Source organism: Oncorhynchus clarkii, chromosome 30 (assembly GCF_045791955.1).
Source record: "Oncorhynchus clarkii lewisi isolate Uvic-CL-2024 chromosome 30, UVic_Ocla_1.0, whole genome shotgun sequence".
NCBI classification, from domain to species: Eukaryota; Metazoa; Chordata; class Actinopteri; order Salmoniformes; family Salmonidae; genus Oncorhynchus; species Oncorhynchus clarkii.
Genome location: NC_092176.1, coordinates 42,174,155 through 42,182,046, shown reverse-complemented (window position 1 = coordinate 42,182,046; position 7,892 = coordinate 42,174,155).

The window sequence follows — 7,892 nt, the reverse complement described above, 5'->3', positions numbered from 1 at the left end:
TGCCAGGTGGGAGTAATGATGAATGCCAGGTGCCCATAATGATGAATGCCAGGTGGGAGTAATGATGAATGCCAGGTGCCCGTAATGATGAATGCCAGGTGGGAGTAATGATGAATGCCAGGTGGGAGTAATGATGAATGCCAGGTGCCCGTAATGATGAATGCCAGGTGGGAGTAATGATGAATACCAGGTGGGAGTAATGATGAATGCCAGGTGGGAGTAATGATGAATTCCAGGTGGGAGTAATGATGAATGCTAGGACCGGTGGTTAGTGAACCAGCAACGTCGAACGCTGGAGGGGAGGAGCGGGAGTAGACGTGACAGTACCCCCCTCCCCCGACGAGAGGCTACAGCAGCAGGACGACGCCGGCCAATAGGACGACCCGGAGGACGAGGAGCGGGCCGGTCGGCAACGATGGAAATCAAGGATAATGTTGGGGTCCAGAATGTCCTGGTTCATCCTCTCCACCTGCCCATTGAACCGAGGCTGGTACCCAGAAGTGAGGCTGACCGTGACCCCCAGTTTCTCCATGAAAGCCCTCAAAACCCGTGACATGAATTGGGGTCCATGGTCGGAGACGATGTCCTTCGGAAGGCCATAGTGCCGGAAGACCTGCTGGAACAGTGCCTCAGTGACCTAGAGAGAGGTAGAGAGACCAGAGAGAGGAATAAACCGGCATGATTTAGAAAATCTGTCCACAATCACAAGAATGGTGGTGAAACCAGCAGACGTGAGATCGGTAACAAACTCAATGGACAGATGAGACCAGGGACGCTGAGGCACGGGAAGGAGTTTCCCTGCTGGAGCGTGTTGGGGAGACTTAGTTTGGGCACACACAGAACAGGAGTTGACATGGTGAGTAACATCCTGCACCAAGGTGGGCCACCAATATTTTTTAAAGAGTGATTGTATAGTATGGTGATCCCAAGAAGACCAGCGATGACAGCTGTGTGTGCCCAGGCCACTCACTTAACCCCGTGGGAACATAGATGTGCTCAGGAGGACAGGTAGTGGGAGCGGGTTCCCTCTCCAGAGCCTGGCGAATGTCCACATCTACGTCCCAGACCACAGGGGCTGCGATACAAGCGGGAACAGGAAAGCAGGTCCTCTGGCATTCAGGTGACCAGTCCATGATTCTCATCCTCAACCATGAGATGGTGGGGTTATGGTGCGGGAGCCATGGGAGGCTGAGGGTGACCTTGTGAGCTGGTGCAGTGATGACGAAGGGGATGTTTTCCTGACGAATGGACTCCACGGTGAGTATGAGTGGTGTGGTGATGTGTGTGATGGTGCCGGATCCTAGTGGCCAATAATCAAGGGCTTGAACCAGAAACGGAGAGGAGGCAATGGTCTGGTCAATAAAGTTCCCCACCAGCAATGAACTCCACTAGCACTGTAGAAACAGCACAAGGGACATCCAGCTAGTGTGATCGACACTAAAAAAGGGTTTAGCAGAAACGGATGAAGATGGGATACTCACACCTGCCCCAGGAGGTGGAAGATCACGTGACCGTCGCTCTGCTCTCGTGGATCCCGAGATGGGATGTACCGGACACTGCTGAAGCTGGTGTCCCCCCTGACCACAATAGAGACAGAGCCTCAGCTATCTCCGTCTGCTTAACTCCGCCGCGGAGTGACCCCTACTGCATGTGACCCCTACCTCCATAGTTTCAGGCTCTGCTACAGATGGATCACTGCGGGAGGGAGAGAAGCGTTATGGGTACCGACGTTCCCAAAGTAGATTATCCAACCGGATGGCTATCGCGATGAGTGCGTCCAAGGAGAGGTTGTCATCCCGACATGCCAGTTCTGTTTGAACCTTCTCACGTAGTCCTCTTCGGCGTACTGAGAGCCGGCTCATTCCTTCCGCTAGATGCTGTTACTGTCTGGAAGGGGAGCGCATACTCGGCACCAGTCTGGTCATCCTGCCGTAGTTGGAGTAGGCGCTCACCCCCTCTCTGCCCTCTGGTGGATGATCAAAAATACCTCTTAACAGAGCCATGAACCCCTCAAACAAAGCCAGCTCTTCCACTCCCCCAGACGACCGTAGCCCACTCCAACGCTCGCCCAGTCAGCAGAGAAATAACCGCAGCAATCTTGGACCTCTCGGTGGTGGAGACTCCCTCTGATGCGCAAAGTAGAGGGAGCACTGGTTTAGGAAGCCACGGCATTTAGATGAGGTTCCGTCATATTTATCCGGGAGGGACAATTGGGCATCGCCGAGCTGAATGGACTGATGTGCTGGCTCGCTGGGTCGACTGGTGGCAGAGTATCCTCCGCTAGTGGAAGGCAACGCCTCTTGGGCATGTTTGAGACATTGAAGACTGCGAAGAACCTCTTCCATAGCCGTACCCAGTTGCGGCAGCTGGTTGTGGTGCTTACGAAGTAGGTACCACTGTTCGTTGAACGTCTGGGAGATGTCCTGATTTCCTTGTCTCTATTTGGTGAGACAGTATTCTGTAATGTGGACGCTGGGAAGCAAGTACAAGTGGTGAGTTTAATAATAAACTGAACAATACAATAAATACAAGTAGCGTACAGACATGCAACAAATAGTCAATATTGCCTGGGGAATCGAACTAAGGGAGTGGCAGATATAGGGGGGGTTATCAGTAGAGTGATGGAGTCCAGGTGTGCCTATTGATGGAGTCCAGGTGTGCCTATTGATGGAGTCCAGGTCAAATCTAATCAAATCAAATTTATTTATATAGCCCTTCGTACATCAGCTGATATCTCAAAGTGCTGTACAGAAACCCAGCCTAAAACCCCAAACAGCAAGCAATGCAGGTGTAGAAGCACGGTGTGCACAGGTGTGCCTAGTGATGGAGTCCAGGTGTGGAGTCCAGGTGTCCAGGTGTGCCTATTGATGGATGCCAGGTGCGGTGGTTAGTAAACCAGCGACGTAGAACACTGGAGGGGAGGAGCAGGTGTAGACATGACAGTACTATTACTATATATCCATAAATACATTTTAAAAACAAGAAAATTGTGCCGTCTGGTTTGCTTAATATAAGAAATTTGAAATTATTAATACTTTTACTTTTGATACTTAAGTATATTTTAGCAATTCCATTTACTTTTAATAGTTAAGTATATTTAAAACCAAATACATTTAGACTTTTACTCAAGTAATATTTGAATTACTTGTCATTTTCTACTAAAGTATCTTTACTTTTGAATACTTTTCCCCACCACTGCCTGGTAGTTTGGTAGATGGGACTACCAGCTCTCTATAACCCAGAGGGCAACCAGTGGGTCTCCTCTATACCATGTTTCTTGTAGGATGACAATGTCTGTATTCCCAATGTCTTCGATGAAGTCTGGGTTCCTACTCTTTAGGCCAAAGGCAGATGACCTCAGACCTTAGACACTTCAGCTTTGTGTTCCATATTGTTTAGTGTTGTTTTCGCTTGGTTTAGGCCCCGGACCGTCACAGTAGGTGTGAGCAGAGCATGTTGAGCATCTGATACATACCTCTTGGGTTGCAGGATGGGGCTTGGTTGGGTGTATTAGTGGCGATTGGACCTGTTGCTCTGCTCACAGCCTGGGCATATGTCCTGCTGTCATGTTGAGGTCCTTGCTGCAGGGGCAGGGGCATGGGGGGGCAGAAGGGGCATAGGTCTGATCTGGGGGGCCTATATAGGGTGTGGCCAGGTTTTTGGGGGGGTGGTCTCAGCTGGTTGGGGTGTGGCTGGTGAAGCTGTGGTCTGAGTGTAGGTCCTCTTGGCGTGGGTTCTCTCGGTGCAGGTCCTTCAGGAGGGGGTCTTACAGGTCTGGGAGGATGTCACGCTGGTCCGGGAGGGGTGTCCGTTGCTCTGTTGCTCCTATGTGAGGTGCTGGGGCTACGGTTGAGGGTGAAGTCCTTCAGGGTCCTGGCATTGATTGCTGCCTTGTAGAGGTGGACTTGGACGTGAAGGCTGTTCAAGTCCAGGGTGGAGAGGTGGGCCAGGTAGACATTACTGGTCATAAAGGCTGTTCAAGTCCAGGGTGGAGAGGTGGGCCAGGTAGACATTACTGGTCATAAAGGCTGTTCAAGTCCAGGGTGGAGAGGTGGGCCAGGTAGACATCAGGTTTTTAGGCACAGTCCCGGGAAATGCTTGCATTCACCGGCTGTATGGTGGCAAGGTGAATGCATTTTCGTGGTAGCAGGGTGGAGATAACCACTTGTGCGTTGTGGAAGAAGCTTTTTCCATCACTCCCTTTCCTGCTGGGCCCTCAGGTCATTTGTGCCTGTGTGAATTATAATGTGGCTGGGGGACCATAGTCTGTCCTCTGACAACAGCTCCAGGGCAGTTTGGTCCGGGTCTGAGGTGGGCTGTTCTGCTGGCTTGTCTGAGGTGGGCTGTTCTGCTGACTTGTCTTAGGTGGGCTGTTCTGCTGGCCTATCTGAGGTAGGCTGTTCTGCTGGCCTGTCTGAGTTGGGCTGTTCTGCTAGCCTGTCTGAGGTAGGCTGTTCTGCTGGCCTGTCTGAGTTGGGCTGTTCTGCTAGCCTGTCTGAGGTGGGCTGTTCTGCTGGCCTGTCTGAGTTGGGCTGTTCTGCTGGCCTGTCTGAGGTGGGCTGTTCTGCTGGCTTGTCTGAGTTGGGCTGTTCTGCTGGCCTGTCTGAGGTGGGCTGTTCTGCTGGCTTGTCTGAATTGGGCTGTTCTGCTGGCCTGTCTGAGGTGGGCTGTTCTGCTGGCTTGTCTGAGTTGGGCTGTTCTGCTGGCTTGTCTGAGTTGGGCTGTTCTGCTGGCCTGTCTGAGGTGGGCTGTTCTGCTGGCTTGCTCTCTGTCACACCTTAGCTTTCTCACCACCTCCTTCAGTGCTGTTAGCTGTGCCATGTGTCTCTCTCTCCTCCGTCACTGCTGTTAGGTGTGCCACGTGTTCCTCTCTCTCCTCCTTAAGTTCTCTCTCCTCAGTTCAGAGTGCAGCCAGCTCTCTCAGACACCTCCTCTCTCTCTCGTCCACCTCCACCTTCTGCTCTCCGGGTCTGGATTGTGTGGACCAGCTCTCTCTCCATCTCTGTGAATGTATCCCTCTCAATGATGGAGGAGCAGTGCAGTTGTGGGACCTGGGTGTGTTCAGTGCTGGGGGGGGGGGGGGGGGGGGAATCTCTCTTTGATCCCATAAAAGGAGAACTGCTTAATCCCATTGCCCATTGAGAACTTGTGGTCAATCCTCGAGAGGCTGGTGGACAAACAAAAACCCACAAATTCTGACAAACTCCAAGCATTGATTATGCAAGAATGGGCTGCCATCAGTCAGGATGTGGCCCAGAAGTTAATTGACAGCATGCCAGGGCGGATTGCAGAGGTTTGAAAAAGAAGGGTCAACACAGCAAATATTCACACAATGCATCAACTTCATGTAATTGTCAATAAAAGCCTTTGAGACTTATGAAATGCTTTAATTATACTTCAGTATTCCATAGTAACATCTGACAAAAATATGTAAAGACACTGAAGCAGCACACTTGTGAAAATTAATATTTGTGTCATTCTCAAAACTTTTGGCCACGACTGTACAAGTCTGGGACATTAATGTTGCAGGACATCCTTAAGGTCTGGGGAGTTTCCTGGCCAGAAAAAAAAAATCTATGTTTTGTTCCCCGAGCCACTTAGTTATCACTTTTGCCTTATGGCAAGGTGCTCCATCATGCTGGAAAAGGCATTGTTCATCACCAAACTGTTCCTGGATGGTTGGGAGAAGTTGCTCTTGGAAAATGTGTTGGTACCGTTCTTTATTCATGGCTGTGCTCTTAGGCAAAATTGTGAGTGAGCCCACTCCCTTGGCTGAGAAGCAACCCCACACATGAATGGTCTCAGGATGCTTTACTGTTGGCATGACACAGGACTGTTGGTAGCGCTCACCTTGTCTTCTCCGGACAAGCTTTTTTCCGGATGCACTAAACATTCGGAAAGGGGATTCATCAGAGAAAATGACTTTACCCCAGTCCTCAGCAGTCCAATCCCTGTACCTTTTGCAGAATATCAGTCAGTCCCCCAATGTTTTTCCTGGAGAGAAGTGGCTTCTTTGCTGCCCTTCTTGACACCAGGCCATCCTCCAAAAGTTTCGCCTCACTGTGCGTGCAGATGCACTCGCACCTGCCTGCTGCCATTCCTGAGCAAGCTCTGTACTGGTGGTGCCCCGATCCCGCAGCTGAATCAACTTTAGGAGACGGTTGTGGTGCTTGCTGGACTTTCTTGGGCGCCCTGAAGCCTTCTTCACAACAATTGAACCGCTCTCCTTGAAGTTCTTGATGATCCGATAAATGGTTGGTTTAGGTGCAATCTTACTGGCAGTAATATCCTTGCCTGTGAAGCCCTTTTTGTGCAAAGCAATGACGATGGCACGTGTTTCCTTGCAGGTAACCATGGTTGACAGAGGAAAAACAATGATTCCAAGCACCACCCTCCTTTTGAAGCTTCCAGTCTGTTATTCGAACTCAATCAGCATGACAGAGTGACCTCCAGCCTTGTCCTCGTCAACTCTCACACCTGTGTCAATGAGAGAATCACTGACATGATGTCAGCTGGTCCTTTTGTGGCAGGGCTGAAATTCAGTGGAAATGTTTTTGGGGGATTCAGTTCATTTGCATGGCAAAGAGGGACTTTGCAATTAATTGCAATTCATCTGATCACTATTCATAACATTCTGGAGTATATGCAAATTGCCATCATACAAACTGAGGCAGCAGACTTTGTGAAAATTGATATTTGTGTCATTCTCAAAACTTTTGGCCACGACTGTACACGGTGAGAGGTTGTTTCAATTTCCTCAATGTCTAGTATTCTAAGTTTCCACCCTAGGCCAATGCCCTCTCTCTTGACACAGGGGTAGTGTGCTCTTATAGCACTGTGCCATGCCAGGGGATGGTCTGGTTAATATAGCACTGTTCCATGCCAGGGGATGGTCTGGTTAATATAGCACTGTGCCATGCCAGGGGATGGTCTGGTTAATATAGCACTGTGCCATGCCAGGGGATGGTCTGGTTAATATAGCACTGTGCCATGCCAGGGGATGGTCTGGTTAATATAGCACTGTGCCATGCCAGGGGATGGTCTGGTTAATATAGCACTGTGCCATGCCAGGGGATGGTCTGGTTAATATAGCACTGTGCCATGCCAGGGGATGGTCTGGTTAATATAGCACTGTGCCATGCCAGGGGATGGTCTGGTTAATATAGCACTGTGCCATGCCAGGGGATAGTGTGTGTTAATATAGCACTGTGCCATGCCAGGAGATGGTCTGTGTAGGAAATTAAGTTGCTTACGTTCCACTTTTTGTAGCAGTCAGCAAATAGTGTCTCTGGATTGTCCTTGAGGAACTTATTTTTGTACTTATTCCGTACGGTGTTATTTTTAATATCCACGGGGTACTGTACTGTGATGACATCTGCACAGGGATATGCCATGGCACAGGAGGCTTCAAATGCCTTTGCATTTGTGTGGGGGGAGGCTGTGAAACGCTGCTGCCATTGTTAGGCTCAAGCGTTCACACCTCTCGCTTCACACAGTGCTAATTGATGTTGCAGCCAGGTCTGTTCTGTCCTAGCAGCTTGGTAGCCTTCTTTAATAAGCTTTATATAATACAATTATTATTGTTTACTTTTTGGCTCCAGAAATCGGTTCTCCTGGGTTGAGACTGACATCCCACATGTCACACCTCATGTCTAAAACATGAGGGGGGGGGGGGGGGGGACATGAAGTCGAACTTGATAGGGGATTGTCTGGAAGGGACTGCCATATGTAACGGATGTGAAACGGCTAGCTTAGTTAGCGTTGGTTCGCGCTAAATAGCGTTTCAATCGGTGTCACTTGCTCTGAGACCTTGAAGTAGTGGTTCCCCTTTGCTCTGCAAGGGCCGCGGCTTTTGTGGAGCGATGGGTAACGATGCTTCGTGGGTGACTGTT